Source organism: Pleurodeles waltl, chromosome 4_2 (genome assembly GCF_031143425.1).
Source record: "Pleurodeles waltl isolate 20211129_DDA chromosome 4_2, aPleWal1.hap1.20221129, whole genome shotgun sequence".
NCBI lineage: Eukaryota > Metazoa > Chordata > Amphibia > Caudata > Salamandridae > Pleurodeles > Pleurodeles waltl.
This window is the reverse complement of record NC_090443.1, coordinates 599116548-599135217: the sequence shown is the minus strand read 5'-3', so window position 1 is coordinate 599135217 and position 18670 is coordinate 599116548. Positions and strand designations below refer to the sequence as shown.

Below are 18670 nucleotides of genomic sequence, written 5' to 3'. Positions count from 1 at the left end.
TCCTATTGCTGTGTTGGTTTTTCATGTTTTGCTTTTGATGGCAGATAATATATATATATATTTTTTAAAGGGTTGTCAGTAGGGCTCTCCTTCAAGCAGAAGCACCAGAAACAATTACATGGCACCTCCAAAATGGTGTCCTAACTGGAGCTTAAGGGCCCTGCCGTTTCAAAGGCCACACACAAGAGTGAAAGGAGCGAGGGAGGATGTATATTGTGTTTTAGCCTAAAAGAAGATGGGCTTCAGAATTTTTCAGGGCATCTTCATCTCAAAGTTTCATTGCTCTATTCAGGATGGGGTTATTTTAAATCACAACTTGTTACATAAATGGATACATAATAATAAATATCTTGCAGCTCCAAAATGGGGCGATACCGTAAACCTTAATGTCATTATTTTGGCTGGAGACTCATCTAAAAAGTAATGAGTCAAAGCTGTTCATCCTGCATTGGGTTTCGTGAGCCCTATTTGCATCCACCTATGCAGCTCACAAGGTAGTGACCATCTGTTTTGAATGAGCACTAAAATGAAACTTAATATGAACTAATATTGACTGTAGCAGGCTGTCCTGGTTTGTAGAGGGTACCAAAGGTATTACCTTACACCAGGTCCAATTATCCCTTATTAGTGAAGTGAAGTCAGTGTCTAGAAGCCAGGCTGTCTAGGTGTAGTTGTAGCTGAGCAGCCAAGGCTTATCTAGAAGACATGCAAAGCTCATGCAATACCACTGTAGTCACACAGTACTTACACACATGATACAAAATACTCAGTGTTGCAAGAATAAAGGTACTTTATTTTGGTGACACAAATGCACAAATACCTTAGAGACTATACTCCCTTAGGAGGCAATTAATATACTCAGTATATATACTAGAATGCAGTAATAGCTGCAGAAACAGTTAGAAAACAGTAAAAATAGTGAAAATCACAATAGTTAGCAATGGGCCTAGGGGGAACACAAACCATATACTAAAATAGTGAAAAGCGAAAGTTGGTTTCCCACCTAGGTACGTGTAGTGTGTAGAGGGGTGTTGGGAGTGTTAGAAAACACCAAAGGTAAGTAACAGAACCCACCCCAAAGCCCAGGAACGCAGGAGTAAATCACAGTAAGTTTCTTAGAACACATGATAGAAGTTTATGCAAGAACCAGAAAAGACTGCAAGACATCAACAATGGATTTCTGGACCTGAAGACCTGTGGAAGAAGGGGACCAAGTCCAAGAAGCATTGAAGAGTCCAGGGAGAACAGGAGCCCCTGCTAACCCAGATGAAGGTGCAAAAGAAGAACCATTGGTGAAGAAGAACAGTCAGTACTGCACCCAAGAAGACAGATGTGGGTTCTTGGTTGGTGCAGATGATATCCCATGCTGGATGGCTGAATGCAGTGTGGTTTGCGTCGCTGGATTCTGCCAACAAGCCTAGGCACACGCAAAGCATGTGGTTAGCAGAAAAGAGTGCTGACCGATACCAGGAGGGGCCTGGTGGCCTCTACCCAGGAGGGGGAGACCTAGGGGGCTCTCAGCAACTCAGAGAGTCCTCAGAAGACAAGGCAGTGTGCACAGGTGTCCCACAGCACGGGGACAAGGGACGTGCAAATGAAGGCCCATGCAGCACTACATAAAGGGATCCCATGCCGCCAGAGAACCACTCACGAAGCTGTGCGTCGCAGGAAGGAGTGCTCGGGGCCAGAGCTGTGCTGTGCATGAAGAACTTCGTGGAAGGTCACACACAAGCCTTGGCAGCTGCAAAACATGCAGTGCATTGCACGTGGGTACTGTCTTGCGTGGGAAGGCAAGCTCTTACCTCCACCAAAGTTGGACAGCTGGACCTTAGGACTGTCAGGGTCACTTCAGTCCACCACCGTGTTGCTGGATCCACGCACTTCTTCAGGAGAGGGGACCCATGCCACCGGTCATCACTGCAGAGGGGTGCCTGCTGAATCAGGGAAGTGACTCCTTCACTTCAAGGGAATTTCCTTCCTTCTTCTGGTGCAGGCTGAAGACTGGCTGTCCTTTGAGAATGCACGACCTGGAAACAATTGCAGATGCTGGCAGGAGCTGAAGATACAATGTTGCAGAAGTCATCTTTGCTTCTTTGGTCCAGTTTGTAGAGTTCCTGGAGGGCCAGATGCAGTTTTGTCTGGAGAAGGTGAAGTAAAGGATGCAGAAGATTCCTGCTGGAGTCTTGCAATTCAAATCTGAGGAAACACCCAGGGGAGAGACCCTAAATGGCCCTGAAAGGGGGAATTGGTCAGCTAAACAGGTAAGCACCTATCGGGGGGGGGGGCTCTGACGTCACCTGCTGGCACTGGCCACTCTGAGTGCCCGAACACCTTGGAATCCAAGATGGCAAAACCCAGGGACACTCTGGAGGAGCTCTGGGCACCACCCCTGGGGTGGTGATGGACAGGGGAGTGGTCACTCCCCTTTCCTTTGTCCAGTTTTATGCCAGAGCAGGGACTGGGGGTCCCTGAACTGGTGTAGACTGGGATATGCAAGGAGGTCACCATCTATGCCCTTCAGAGCATTTCCAGAGGCTCTAGGAGGCTACCCCTCCCATGCATGTAACAGCTATTTCGAAAGGGAGAGGGTGTAACACCCCTCTCCCAAAGGAAATGCTTTGTTCTGCTTTCCTGGGCTCGAGCTGCTTGAGCAACAGGATGGCAGAAACCTGTCTGTGAGGTAGCAGCAGCTGGGAATGTCTTGAAAACCTCAGAAGGCTGGTATGGCACTACTGGGGGTCCACTGTGGAGCCCCCAGAGTGCATGGAATTATACAACCAATGTTAGAATCAGCATTGGGGTATAATTCCATGATGTTAGACACCTTACATGGCCATATTCGGAGTTCCAATTGTGAAGCTGAACATACGTATTGACCTATGTCCAATGCACGCGTAAAATGGCATCCGTGCACTCACGAAGTCCAGGGAAATGGTCCTGAACAACGTGGGGGTACCTCTGCTAGTGCAGGGGGGCCCTCACACACAGGTTCTCTGCACCCAGCCTTCAGGGTAGCAAGGCCTGGTATATGGGTGACACTCAATGCCAGGGGTTCCCAACCTTTTGACTTCTGTGGACCCCCATTTTATCAATACTGGAGCCCGGGGACCCCCACTGAATCATTATTGGAACACGGGGACCCCCGAGGAGTCATTACTGATAGCTGGGACCTAATATTATTAAATGTTCTAAGCAGCCGCGGACCCCCTGAGGAGGCATCGCGGACCCCCAGGGGTCCCTGGCCCACAGGTTGGGAACCACTGCTCTATGCCAAAAACTCAAAACAACTCCTACACAGATTCCCGACCATCCAGAACACGGCCGCTAGACTCATACTTGACCTCCCAGGCCACACCCACATCACACCGCACTTCAGGAAGATTCACGGGCTTCCCATTCACAAGCGCAGCCAATTCAAACTTCTCACGCACACATACAAACCCTATACAACACAGGAACAGAATACTTGAACAGCCGCAAACACTTTCACCACCACACCAGACAGCTATGTTCTGCCTCACTCTCACTCGCACACCCTCTCCACATCTGCAAGAGCAAAAGAGGAGGTCGTTTACTCACCTACATGGCACCCAAGAAATGAAATGACCTCCCTCAATACATCAGAGCCTCCTTCTCACTTCTTGAGTTCCGCAAGAAGCTGACGACCTGACTCTATATATAAGCACCTTGAGACCACAAACTTACACACCTTGCCCAAAATCCTGGATACCGTCTCGGGTGATTAGTGTGCTATCCAGTTCAATGTAACATAACAGAAATATCTTTACTTTCTCAGCACTTGGATAAAGTTGAAAGAGAGACTGGCTGTAACATCACAATGAACGAATGGCTTAAAGGTTTTCAATTTAGTTACACATTGTTTAGAGCAACCAATTTCAGAAGAATAGAATTCTTTTCAAGGTTGTTGCTCTTATATAAGCCTAAAGTAATGAATACGATTTTTCCATCTTCCACAATCACTGCTTTAGATGTCATGCCAATAGGTTCGCAGATTGGCTCCATGCAATTGCTACTAGTCCTTCCCCTCATTCTTATGGGAAACAGTTCTTTCAGTGTTAAAGTTCAAGGCTATAGTGAAATGTTATTCTTGATCCATTTACTACTCTGTTAGGCATAAGAAATCATAACAAATTAAGAAGCGAAGTGTAGACAGAAATGTAATATTTGTTTCCACGTCTGTTACACACTCTTTGATATTAAAGAGCTGTAAATTGCTGAATATTACCCTTTCTAGGTCTGGCGTTGAACAAGGCCTTTTGATTTTACTAAAATTATATGTATAATAATATACTTTAAGGGGCTTACAGCCACCTCTCTTCATCCATTGGTCTGTTGTTGGGTCATTCACATTTAGATTCCACCCACTACAGCATACAGTATGGGATAATGGGTCAGCCTACTTTAGCTACTGGGTAACTTCACTTTAAGTGACTGTATTTAGCTTTTTCACAAGGAGCACATCTGCGCACAAAATAGTTTACTTCAGTGCCAGTGTTTTATTTTTATTTTTATTTTTTATCTTTACTACTACTTTAGTTGTGCCTTTTTTGTAAAGTCTGAAGAGACAATAGGACACTTTCTACCATATATGAGCATAGGCACATTCCGGCTTTTCAGTTCCTGTTTCCTGTCATTAAGGCTGTAAATTCGTTTTGAAATGACCTTTTTCACATCAAGCCAGCAGCTCACATGAACTCTGAACATATGCTCATGGGGGTGCTCTTTCTTTGCAACCCTGTCTGTCTTTTCTCCTTTCTTTCCTCTTCCTTCCTTTGCTTCTTTATTTTGTTCTTTCTGTTTTCCTTCTTTCTTGCATTCGTTTGTCTTCCCTTCCTCTTACTAGCCTTAGTCTCTGTCTTGCATCCCTCTTTCTTACTAGTCTTCCTCTCTTTCTTGCCCCCCTCTTTCTAACTTGCCTCCCTCTTTCTAGCCTACTTCTTTTTCTTTCTTGCCTTTCTCTTTCTTACTAGTCTTTCTTTCTTTCTTACTAGCCTTTCTTTCTTTCTTTCCAAAAGGCAAGATGCTGCCAGCCAATGCCAGATCACAAGGGGTACATCCACAAAAAGTATTTCCCATCAGAGCCAGGGAGTACTATGGAAAAGGAGATTATTTTAGATTGATGATGGCCCAACAGCTTTCCAGGCAATAAAAGTTTGCAAAAAGCATAACAAAAAAACCCAGGAATTGTCAAAAGATTTGCAGCCAACGTCAGACCTATTGGCATTGCCAATGTTTGTTTCAGAATAGCAGGCAAAACATGTATCATAGGAGATTTCAAAAATTCGTTTATGCTACAATGAATAAACCCCTGGACAAATACCAAAGAGTTTGACTTTTTTCATTCTTTGTAACCATTGTTAGAGTAAGGTGAAATTGCATTTTTTTCCGGACTCTGGACTCTCGTATTTCGAACAAATGAATTTATTTGCCATTAGATGTTTCCTATCTTTATCACTACCACTATTTCTGTTTCTAGTCCTAAAGGTTTTTTTGTGCATGACTTCTTTGATACGAACTAATAAAAAAGTATAGTATCTAAATGGAATGACAGTTTTAAGCTTTGAAACACCAATGGTAAATGTTAGTATCTAGCTGCATATTGCCCAGTAAACACTTATTGCATTAGGACCTGGTCCATTGGGAATGTTTTAGTTATGGAAGTAGAGTATTTGATAGCTAATCTCAGCTTTATCACTTTGCCTAAAAACTCTTAAAATAAATGCTGTATTTTGAAGCAGGGCAGGCCACAATACTGTTACATTTTTCTTGGAAGTGGAGAAGTTCCAGTATCATGGTATAGTGCTTACACATTAATGAGGGGGAAATGTATAGCCTTTGCTACTATAACAGGCCTCTCCTGAACAAATAATACTCTTCCAGTGACTTTGCCCAGTGATTGGACAATATGTCAGAACTTTGTAACTGTTTTTAAGGAAGAAATAAACACCAACAGCATATTCCCAAGACAGTTCCCTAGTGCAAGTTTGCATTCACACTTTCAGGTCTTTTTATTGACAGGTGGCAGGATTTGTATCTTATTAGCTGAAGTGCTCCTGAAGTTGCACTGCATAGGACCCCGTCTGTGCTGCATCTCTGTCCTCAAATAGCTACAGCCAGACACCTCTTTCACAAGACATTTAGGGGTATGAGACAGATTTACTTGTCCTTTTTCGAAGGCACAAAAAATTTGCGATAATGCTTTGACTACTTACTGGTAAATGAATTACTCTGAGTCTTTCACTCACTTGGCTTCCTTAAATATTGGGGCCTTCCCCGTCATCTCTTTTCCCAGCATGAAAGCTCCACCCCCCACTACTTCCTATATCATCATCAAGCCTCACTGAAACAAGCAAGAGAAGGAATCAGAGTAATGCAATTACCGGTAAGTAATGAAAGCATTACCCCCTTGTTCCTCTTGCTTGGCTTCCTTACAGGAAGAACAACTGAATAAATGCAGAAAACCAACGTTTATTATCATGAGGAAAACCACAGTTATTTCACAGCAGACAAAACCTTACAACCAAAAAGATCATCCACTGCAGGACCCTGAGTGACTCTGTAGTGCTTGCTAAATGTAGACGGTATAACCCAAGTGGCTGCCCTACAAATCGCAGCTAAGGAAGCTCCCTGAAACTGAGCTAGAGAAGCCAACAATCCACAAGGCACACTTCCCTGAACCCCTAATGGAGATAGGACACCTAACTGAGAAAAAGTCAGGACAATCAGGGTACGAATCCACCTGCTCAAGGTTTGCATGGCCGGCTTGTAACCTTACTGGCAGGCCCAAGGTTAACAAGCAAAGAGGAATCCCGACGGAAAGACTCCACCCTCTCCAGATAAACCAAAACAACTCTCCGAATGTCCACAAAATAAAGACTAATCTCATCAGGAGACTATGGGTCAGGACAGAAAATGGGTAGAATAGCTTACTGTTGAGAATGAAATGCAGAATTGGCTTTGGGAACAAACCCAGGACACAATCTCAAAACTATCCTAACCTCAGACATCCAGAGAAAGGGGGCTCCACAGGAAAGCGCCCCTCAGTTTCCCCAATCCTCTGGCTGAAGAAAAGGCAGCAGCAGAAGTAGGTCCTAGGAAGGACACACTAGTTACATCTTAGGATGTGTTTTTGAAAAAACCTGAAACAATATCTGGACCAGACCTTGGGGATCCTTCAATTAACTCCAAGGAGCTCAAAAAAACCCTAATCACCGCCCATTGCAGCTTCAAAGTGGAAGGACAAAGCCCCAAAGTGAACCCATCCTTTAGAAACTGAAGAATCTGAGTAAGAGAAGCAGGCATAGGCACAGCCTGCTGCTTCCCACACCATTTCCTAAATAAAACCCAATGCCAAGCATAGGAAGTCCTAGTGGAAGGCCTCCTTGCAGCCTGGGCGGAATAGGAAACAGTAGCCATCAATCCTGCCCACTCAGTATCCAAACCATCAGTTTAGGACCTCTTCCTGAAGGATCAAGACAATCAGAGGAGAGCGACTTGTAGGCAGCAACCACTCCCTGTCCCTCATCCGTCCCACTAGAAGAAGAGACCAAGAAGAGCAGCCTCATGCTGGACCAACCAGTACTACCTGAGCTCCTTCCCTCCTCACCCTGAGCCAAAACCGCTGGATCAAAGGGAAAGGAAGGAATGCAAACAAAATATCACAAGGCCAAGGACAGGACAGAACATCAATCCTCCAAGCCGAAGACTCGCTCACCCTGGGGCAAAACCAGGAAAGCAAAGCATAGGGGGAAGGCACAAACAGATTCCCTAATGGACATCTCCACCTCTGAAAAATTAGACTGAATAATCGTGGAGGGACAACATTTGTGAGAGGAAGGAATCACCCTGCTCAACACATTTGGCTGGAGTTCAGAAGACCCTGAATGTTAATCGCCATCAGAGATAGGAGATGAGTCTGGCTCCATAAGAAAATATGATTCGAAATGAGGGACAGTGACCAGGCTTTTATTCCGCCCTGCCTGTTGATGTAAGACTTTGCTGTGGTATTGTCCATCTTGTTCAGGACCACATTTGCTCAGAATTCATGGTGAAAAGTTCAGGAGGGCAAAGCAAATAGCTTTGAATTTTCTCCAGTTTGTCGATCTGACATTTTGAGAGACCGTCTACTTAGCCTGTGTCTGATGTGAAGCCATCCAAGCTTCCCATCCAATCTTGCTTGCATCTGTAAAAATTATCACTGGAGGGGGAGGACATAAGGACACCTCTTTCAGAAGATTCAATGGATTCAACCACTAAGCCAGTCCCTGCCTCATGACAACTGGCAGAAAAGAAGATGGAGAGACATATCCTGTGAGGGTAGATCCCAAGTCTAAAGCAGACAGCGAACAAGGATGTTCAGATGGAATTGAGCCCTGTGAACTAAAAAGAAAGTTGCAGCCAAATCCCCCTGAACTCTCACTCAGTCTGACACCATTACAAAGGGAGCCAATAGAAGGCCCACAATATGGGATTGAATTTTTTGCACTCTGTTGTCTGGACGCATGACCATTCCCAGGCCTGTATGACATCTTGCTCCAATGAAGACGTTATCGTGATGGGAGCAACTGTGATTTCTGGGTGTTGATAAGAAACCGGAGAGATGTCAACACCTGAAATACTCGATTGACATGCTCATTGCATGTCTTGCTGAACCAGTAGGCAACAGACAATCATCCAGGCATGGCTGGACACAAATCTCTAGATGATGAAGCAGAGCTATCAATGGAGCCAGAACGTTTGTGAAAACCTGTGAAGCACATTTCAAACGAAACAGGAGCATGGAGAACTGGAAGTGGAAGACCTCCACCTTGAAACAGAAATATGTCTGAAGTGTGTGATGAATAGGCACATGCAAGTAAGCGTCTTGCAAATCAATGGTAGCCAGAAAATCTTGATCAGAAACCATCGGAATGATGACTTGGAAATTCACCATATGGAAATGCAGAGTCTTCATCCAATATAAGTAAGTAGTGGTTTTCTAAAGCATGTGAATGCCAAGGCGTGTTGTCACTAATGTCCTTTTTGAACAGGAGGTAAAGAGCCAAGTTTTCAGCATTTTTCTGAAATTTACCGTTAGATTTGGCTCTTAAATACAAAGGCATAGTGTTTCAGAGTTTACTTGCTAGGTAGGAAGTACTACTGCCTCCCCATCTCTGCCATCCCTGAGATAACAAAGGTTTGTTATTTCAGGGATGGCAACTAATTTGTCCAGACCTGATCTCAGATTGTGGTTGGTAATGTGCAAGGAAAAAAATCTTCTGAAAATGAGAGGGACCTGTTCTGTGCAGAGCCTTATGGACAATGCAAAGGGACTTAAACTTGACCCTATCAGAGACAGGTATACAATGAAGGTCAAAAATATTCTTGGAGGGGACAAATTTAGGTATTTTTAAAAGAAGACGTTTTGCCACATTTTGGAGGAACTGAAGCTTCAATTGCAGTCATCTCTGGAGTCCTAGATATAACAAATTGCAGTAATCTACCTTTCATAGAACAAGAGCTACCATAACCATTTTCCGCATGTCTGGGGGGGATATAAGGAAAAACCTTTTTTTAGTACTCTGAGTAGACAGAAACACAAAGAGGTGACCTAATTAATTTGCTCAGAGAAGTAGAGCTGTTCATCAAATATAACCCACAGGTATTTTTACTTTCCTAGAGAACATGTAAGGGGGCCAAGATTAGCAGGCCACCAGGAAGTAGTCCAAAACGAAGGGTTGTTGCCAAAGAGGATCACCTCAGTTTTCCAGAATTTAGTTTGAGACAATTTTCCTGCATCCAAATTACAATATGCTCCATACAATTTTTAAATTTAAAGGGAACCTCATTGACATCAGATGGGATGGATACACCTATGTGTGTGTTGTAAGCATATAATGCTGCAAAGAAACCAAAGGAGCTAATAAGTTACACCAGGGGGTGACAAAGATTTTGAAAAGTGTAGGAGATTAAAGATGAGCCCTAGGGCACCTCACAGGGGAGAAAGAAAGGATTTGAGGTAAAATCCCCAAAGGCAATAATCTGTTCCCTACCAGAAAGAAAGGAGCTGAGGATGGTAAGGGCTGTGCCCCCGATCCCTATTCTCTCTAGCCAGTTGATAAGTGCAGATTGAGTTACCGCATCAGCACAGCCTACCGCCTGTGTCCACCAGTGATCAAATTTCCGTAGTAGCAGCTACTAAGGCTGATTTGGTGCAGTGCTGAGGTGTAAAGGCGTATTGCTAAGAATCTAAGAATCTAAAGGATTGTTGGCATACAATCTTCGTTAATAAGTTCTAGTATTTTCGCAGGCAACAGCAATCCAGATATAGATCTATAATTTTGTGTGTTGCCTGGATCAAGGGAAGGTTTTATTAGGATGGGGAGCACTGACGCCTTCTTCCAAGCAACTGGAAATTGTCCTGAGGTCAAAACAATATTCAAGAGTTTGGTAAGATGTTTGGACACCATCTTGGAGACCATTTGTAACACAGAGGGTGGCAAAGGTTCTAAAGGAGACCCACACTTTGTGGTCTCTAAGTGTCTAATGACCCTGTCCTCGGTAAGAGGGATGAAGCTGTATGGAATGTTTACAGCATGGCCAACGTTATCTTATAACCCCAGGACAGATGTAGGGGAACAGGAGGAATTGGCTAGGCAATTGGTGTCTTGAATGGAGAAGAATTAATCATAAACACTATTTACCTTTGCTTGAAAAGATTTCGCCAACTTGCTGCAAAAGGCTTGTTTAGGGGTAAAAATGTTGCTATTATTGCAATTTGAAAGAGTAGCAATTGTTTTAAAGAGTTCTCTCGTAGAGTCTTTAGCAGCATTTATTTTTCTGTATTATACTTAGTATTCTGTGAATTAATTAGTGCTTTGTATTCATTGATAACTAATTTATATTTCTTTTTGTTCAGAAGTAAATGTCCTCCTCCATCTTTACTCTTGGATCCTACACTTTTGTTTAAGTTTTTTTGTTTAACTCGAAAGAGTTCCATGGAGCAGAAAGGCTTTTTCTGTGACTATTCATAGATTTTTTAGGTGCTAGTCTGTTGACCGCAGAGTCTATCCTGTCAGTGAAATTAGCAGTAGCAATTTCAATATTATTGTCCACATCTGGAGTATGATTTTCTAGAATCCTGTCTATTTTTCGACCATGGGCAAATCTTTATAGGCTTAAGGGAGTTAGAATGGCAAGGACTGCAAGTTGGAACAGTAAATTTAAAGAAGACTACTCTGTGGTCCAACCAGATTACTGGTATAGCTTTATCAAAGCTAAGTGCTGGATTGTTTGTAAAACCCATTTAGTGTATGGTTGATTTTATGAATGGGTTGGTTAACTATCTGACTAACATCAAAACTATGAAGGCAGTTGACCAAATGCTCTGTTTTTGAGTTCTCTCGAAGCCCAAAATGGAAATTGAAGTCCCTTAGTAGGGTAAAATTAGGAAACTCCAGACAGGACTCCATAAAAGTCTGAACATATGAAACAAAGCTGTTTTTGGGCTGGGTGGATGATACACCTGGGTGCTGTTAAAGGCTGTAACATTGTTGTGCTTAAAGACAAACACCAAAGCTTCACTAGCCAGATGAGGGGCCGGATTCAGCCTGGCCTTAATGTGATTGCTATAGATAATCACAACCCCCTCTTTTCAAATTGAGGACTGGACAAAAACACCCTGAGACCGTTTGCACCAAACACAGAATGGAACAGACCCCCTAGCTCTGCTCTTTCTGGGCAACAGGGAGAATCTCCTTCTTCAGCAGCAATGCTGAAATCCCGTGCCACAAGGCCTTTCTCCAGACCAGATTTCTGGGGACAGGACTCCCCAGAAATCTGTCCCCAGAGGGACAGAAATCTGTCCCCTCTGTCCTCAGAGGTTGCACCCTGAGTCTGGAGGCAGAGAGTTGAACTTTATAAAGTATGCATTCTGAATGATGCTCAGAGCCCAGGGATCTGTGATGGGTGCTTTCCACTGAAGGAAAATGTCTTTGAGCTTTCTTACCATCACATCCGATGCCGGAGGGTCAAAATAGTCAGGATGGCTATGTTGAGGGTCCTGCTTTGTTGGTCCCATCCTAAGACCTCACTGACTTATGAGGCTGGTATATGCGATATGTTGAAGAGTACAACTTGGAATCTCTCTTAAGATAATCTTTAGAATCCCTAGACCAGGGTTTGAAGGACCTCCTGGAAGACTTTTAGGCCTAGAAATCTCTCGTCATTAAAAGATTTTTTTTATCATGTCATTCAGCTGGTCGCCGAAGAGGTTCTTGCCCTCAAACCGATGTTTCACCAGGGACGCTTTTGCTGAAAAGTCAGTCTTCCAATCCCGGAGCCACAGATGTTGACGAACCATCACCACTGAACTAGAAGCAACGGTGGCTGTTTTTATGATATCTGCCAAAATGCCCATTAAGAATTTTGACTCCTGTTCCATTAGTAGCAAACCCTCTGATATATTCATTCCTTCTTGCATCAGTTCTGCCAGAATCAAAATCTTTCACTAAGGATTGTGAAGTCAAATCAGCATAGTAGGCTGCCTGCAGGACTAAATTTGCAGCCCTAAAATAGCGTTTAAGGCTGGTGTCCACCTTCTTGCCTGTAGGGTCCAATAATGAACAATCATCAGGGTTCAAGGAAGAACTGTCCAGTAAGGGAGGTAAAACAGAGCCCAGTTTAATGGCCTGAGGCAGTGCAACTTCCGCCACCTCCAACTGAAAATATTTCTGCAGAAACATTGGAATTTGCTGTTGATCTGGCTCCTTTCAACTCCTAAAAATGGCCTCTTTGAATCTGGGTTGGACATGAAATGTAGATTTATAAAGCGCAGCTTATCACCTGTGAGGCTCTCAAGGCGCTGTCCATGGACACGGGGAGATTAAGTGATTTGCCCAGAATCACAGCGTGTTACACCCACGCCGAGGCTCGAACCCATATCTCCAGCTCCTGAGGCTGTCACTCTGACAGCTGCGCTACATCCTCTCCCATGGAAGGGAAAGGAAGAGCCACAGGAAATGTTTTGGTAAACTGAGGAAAGAGACCACCAGCATCCTCTTCAGCATGGGGAAGATCAAACCCAAATTGTCCCAGATGTGCAATAAAATGGCTCCCAATTCCTCTCTAGAAATAAACATCCCACCAGACGAACTAGGTCTTTCTGGCAAAGAATTGCTCTCTATATCAGAGGATAAATCCACTGACCACGTCTTCCTGGGTCGAGAAGACTTTGAAGCTACATCCTTTGCCTTGTCTCATCAATCGTAGCACAAACTTGCCCAGCCGTCAATCCTTTCTCACTCTTAGGAGAGCGACTGGTGTTGCACAGACACCTCTACCTTATCACCCTCAGACCAGGGAGAAGGAGAATGTCTCCTTTTCCTCTCCATTTGAAGACACCAAAAAAGGAAAAAGCAGACCACAAATAAGACCTGCAATTATCATAGTCCACTAGTGAAGACACATACAGACCACCCAGTAGAGCAATAGGAAATAACAGGAGGTCAACCTTTAAAGGCCACTGCATTGCTACAGTCCCAAAGAGTCTCCTCCTTACCTGCCATTCCACCCTACCAGCATGGGTGAACACTGCTGTCCCCAGCATTACAGCACAATCCCTTCCCTGGAGAGACAGCGCTCCCTCCACTTAAGTTCCTCATAACATTGCTGCTCAGGAGAGATACTGTCCTCTGGAATCAGGAAGTGCCCCAGGGTGCAGGCGCCACATCAAGCCACTCAGGAGACCTCTGTTCCTGGCATGGCATCCGCTTTTCAACCTGAATAGTTCCCTTGCCCTGCCTGCATCGAGTCTCAGCAGTCGGGAAGCACGCCACTATCTACTGGAGGGAGCACACCACACCAGTCCTCTGAAGGGAGATGATAAAACTAAACAGGAAGTAGGAGGGTGGGGGAACTTTTATGCTGGGAACGGGATGTCAGCTGAGGAGCAAAAGGCCTCAGCATGTAATGAAGACAAGAGAGAGGGACAAGGAGGACAGACGCTATGTATGCAGCATATTCAAAGTGCTGCAGCCAGATTGGTGCTATGGGTCAGCAGGAGTTCTTGCATTCCTTCCCACTTATTCTTGCTTCACTGATTGCTCGTTCATAAGCCTAACCTTGGAATGCCCACTTTTTGAGAGTCTATCATCCTCCTGCAAACTACTAAAAACTTGAAATGTTCTCAAACTCTTAGCTCAAGACAGCCGTTAGCTCCAGGATATCCTGTCCCTGGGTATTTGTGCACTCTACAAATTTTCATCATTATTAAAGATCATAAAACAATCTCAAGTTATTTAGTTAACAAGGCATTTTACATTATGCTGCAGATCACCTCTTGGATTCTTAAGACCACTGGACAATTACAATTAAGGGGTGAAGATTGTCAAGAAGCAGGAGTCAAATCATATACATGACCCTTCTCGGAGAGTCCTAGGTTACTATTGTCCAACATGTGCCCAGGGTAATGGCCATTCCAAAATATTTTTGTTTTAGGAGTTCTCTGATGCGCAGATAGTTGTGTTCTGCCTTTAAGACTTGGTTCTGAGGGATTCACAGCTTTGGTCCTTGACCTCCTACCGGTCAGATTTGATGCAATGTGGGTTAGTGGAGATTCAAGGTCTGGCAATGGCTGTTGACGTTTTAGCTTTAATAGCGTTTGCTTTAGTTGTGAATGTTTTTTTATGAGAATATGTAACACACGGGATGCATGGTGAAAGTTTTAGGGAAGCTGATGTGCCTTACCCAAGTAAAACATCATTGCCTGAAAGCCAAAATATTTTTAATGTAAAACTACACATTACATAACTTGTCCCTTGCACTGAAGGGAAGGTCTCATTATGTGGATGTGCACGTCGTGCGAGAGAAGAATGCTGTGACTCGCAGCCAGGTAAGCCAAAGGCTTAACTGAACTTTCTGTTTTTTCCATGCCATATGCTGTGGTTGGAGGAAGCAAAATGTGAATGACACCACAGTAAAGCACTGGATGAAGAGGGTAGAGTCAAATCTGGTAGGTGTATGCATGTACAGTGTATGTTTTGTTTAAAAACAGAGGCCCTCCTTATGACATTGGCGGTAAATGCCGCCTACCGCCACGGCGACGGCCACCAACATACCATCGCCATGGCTACCAGCCACCCACCTGCATTATGACCGTAGTCGGAATTCCACCAGAAGGCTGGCGGAATTCAGTCTACGGTCATGGTGGCAGACAGCGGTAAGGTGGCGCTGCTGCCAGCAGCAGCTCCACACCAGCAAAACACTGCCTACCGTATCATGTTCCATGATACCGCCTGGCGGTGTTTTGCTGGTGAACGCTGCTGCTGGCAACAGCGCTGCGTCCCATCTCCTGCCGGAGGACCCCCTGCAAGCAGGTAAGTCGGGTTCTCCGACAGGAGAGGGGGTGGGGAGTGGTGTGTGCGTGTATGGGGGTGTTGTGTGGGGGGTCGGGGGGGGTCTGTTTTTGTATGCGTGCATAGGGTGTGAGTCGCTTAGAATGTGTGCGTGAATGACTGAATGTGAATGTACGTGTATGTTGTGTGTTGTGAATGCGTGTGTGCGACAATGTATGTTAGTGTGTGTTGCGGTGTAGGGGTATGTATGGGTGCATGCGTGGGTGGATGTGGGTATGCATGTATGTATGACTGTGTATTTGTGCGCGTTTGGGTGTGTAAATGTGAGTGGGGGAGGGGGAGTGAGGTGGAAGGAAGGAATTCCCTGGCACGGATAGTGCCTACCGCAATGGTTTTCATGGCAGTACGATTGCCACGAAAACCATGGCGGTAAATGGGGTCATAATCCCGAGGGTGGGATTGTGATGGCCTCCTGCCTAGAGACCAAAGTCTCCAGCACAGCGGCCGTTAACACCCTGATGGACGGAGTGGTACATTGGCAGTTTGGCTTGAGCCAAACCGCCAATGTCATAATTTTGGAAAAGGTATCGCCAGCCTGTTAGCAGTACCTTTCCCCAAATTACTGCCGTCTGCCAGGGTCGTAATGACCCCCAAAATGGCTTTGATAATGCCAAACCTAAAAAACGAAATATAGCAATTTTAGATCTGTCAGAAATGCAAAAAATAGCAATGAAGGGAAGAATCGAAACATGGCAACAGTTTTTATTACAGTCCACCATTCCATTAGACTGACATGCCACTAAATATCTGTGGATTCTGGTTTCAGAGGGGACCAATGTTAAAAGACCATTACAGGAACCAGGATCCTAGCACGTTTATAACATCACATCAGTCTTTCTAATGCACATTTTTACTTTCTTGTTGCAATATAACAGAAATATATTGTTACACAACTCGATTGTACTCATTTTATTGATTGTATGATGGTGAAATGATGAACAGGCTCACCAGAATGTGTACTTGTGATTCCTGCAGTGGGTGCTTTAGTCCACTGGCCCCTCAGAACCAACATTTTTGGTAAGGCTCACTTCCTCCTCCCTGGACTGACCTTTACAGACACTGATATTACACAGGCTGTTTCCAGCATTGGGTTTCCATAGTAGACCGCCAGTGCAGGAAATGTTTTGTGACTGGGATCCTGCCCTCTTTCCGTTCTTATCCAACCAGTTAAGTGGGCATTTTCAGGATTGACCAACGAAACTGTCAGCTTGGCCACTTAGATCTAGAGTCTACATTTTGGGGACCATCTGTCAAATATCATGTGGAAGATAAAGCTTACTCGTATGGATCTAGCTTCTCTACTGTGTGGGTCACCATAGTGTCTTGCAAGTTTCCACCATAGTCGTGAATACTGCCAGAGGAAGTGATGCAAGGCAAATAAGGGCAGGGTTACCAGTTCTAAATGTTATTTATTAATTGGTAAAAGTGGTTGGAGATTGTGACTTTCTTATTGTATATATGAAGCCCATGGATAAATGCTTTGACTATAGGCACTAGTTCTATACAAAGCCCTTGATTTACTTTTCACTGTATTTCTTTAGCTCCTCTTCTCCATTTGGTATCAGGGCACTTTACATATCACATTAACTGCTTATATATGATAAGCTTCCAACAACTATACCCTGAAATCTACTAAACCGTTAGGGAGATGAGAAGGCAAGGATGGGGTGGGTGGGAGGTACAGATAGGGGATATTTTGGAGAATAACTAATAATGAAAACCCAAAAAGTTGAGTTGCTGGAATGAGGTTGGAATATATTAATATAGCTAAGAAACAGATAATAAAGGTTGATATTACAGCTTGACACTGCGGCCCAGAGAAAACAACTGGGATGCTGAAATGCATGTCCATTTACAACAAGTATGTGACTGGGGCACTAAAGGGATTAATGTATTGAGTAACAGACTACATTTAATAGTGCTTGTGGAAGGCTTTTAAATATATTCCTTCTTTTAATAACACAGACAACCTCCCCCCACAAGGCAATGTCGCAAATCCTGCAACATGGAAAATGAGTTGGGTGTTTATACATATAAGTTTAAGAGTGAAAGGGCTATTATTCATGAGGAAGTCTTGTGCGATGAAATGCATTGAATAACATTCCATGGTGATGCAAATCAGGACAAATGTTTGTGTGGTTTTGAAATGCTATGTATGACCAAAATAAATATAAGAAGTTAGAACAACTCTTCACATTTCTTCAGGAACACCTGGAATTCTGGCCATTACAGGCAGCACAAGAGGAACCTAGCCCTGGGAGCTGGTACCCGTAGCAATTGAGGATATGCAACTTACCTCACAGGAGAAGACGTATTAGAGAATATCAACATTTTAGCTTTAACAGTACAAAATGCAGTTATTTTCCATAACTATTCATCTCTCATTCTCCCTGCTCCACATATGAATTTCTCCATCCCTCTGTGTTATGTTCTTTTACAGTAACATTTCTTGCAGACTCAAACTACTAATTCCAAAGGAAATTAACATTGGCTACAAATAAAAAAAAGAAAACTGTAACTTTATTGAGACAGAAACACATCTTAAGTTTCCTACAGCACCTCAGGAGATCTGCCTATGTTCATATGATTTTGGCCAGATGGTTCCAAAAATGTGACACCAACACCCAATCAATACAACCACCAATTTGTGCCAAACATAAAAATGAAAGAACTAGCAGCTTGCAGTCCGAGGATCTCAACTCAGAAGATGCAGCTAATAAATGTGTATATACTACACAAAGGAGGCCACATGTAATAATCCATCAACCACCCTACCTGTAGTCTAATCGTGGCATGTTTCATTATAGGGCTGACAATGAAGCATGCCACGATTTGTTGATGAGGATGGTATTTCATCCCCAAGAAAGGGATTTTTTAGATGGTCTTTTGGTTTCATTTCATCAACCTGTATGTGTACAGGTTATACAGTAATGCCACAAAATTAAGAGGTCTACATTATGTCATTAGGTTGCAAGGCGTACAATGACCCTTCTCAAATGAGTTTGTGCTCTACAATAATTTGAGCTCCTATGCACTTTGTGGCGTTATTATTATTTCCATTGCTACTCCCTATGTCTGATGTAGCATAGTATTTTTGAGTAGACCCATTACAAATGCTTTCTTTTTTACTGATCCAATTGATTTTTAACAATGTCTGTTAAATTATGTCTGCTAACGGTACTTTAATTAAAACACACCACACAAGTTAGAGAATTCTAACAACGTTTTTTTCTTCAGAGGTGCAATTATTGTTTACT

At 43.7% G+C, this 18670-nt stretch overlaps 1 protein-coding gene across 1 annotated transcript in view; it reads right to left on the bottom strand.

Annotated features, from left to right (window-relative positions):
* SNX7 (sorting nexin 7) overlaps nt 1-18670 on the bottom strand; it is a 265145-nt gene that overhangs the window by 68992 nt on the left and 177483 nt on the right. The window lies entirely within an intron of this gene.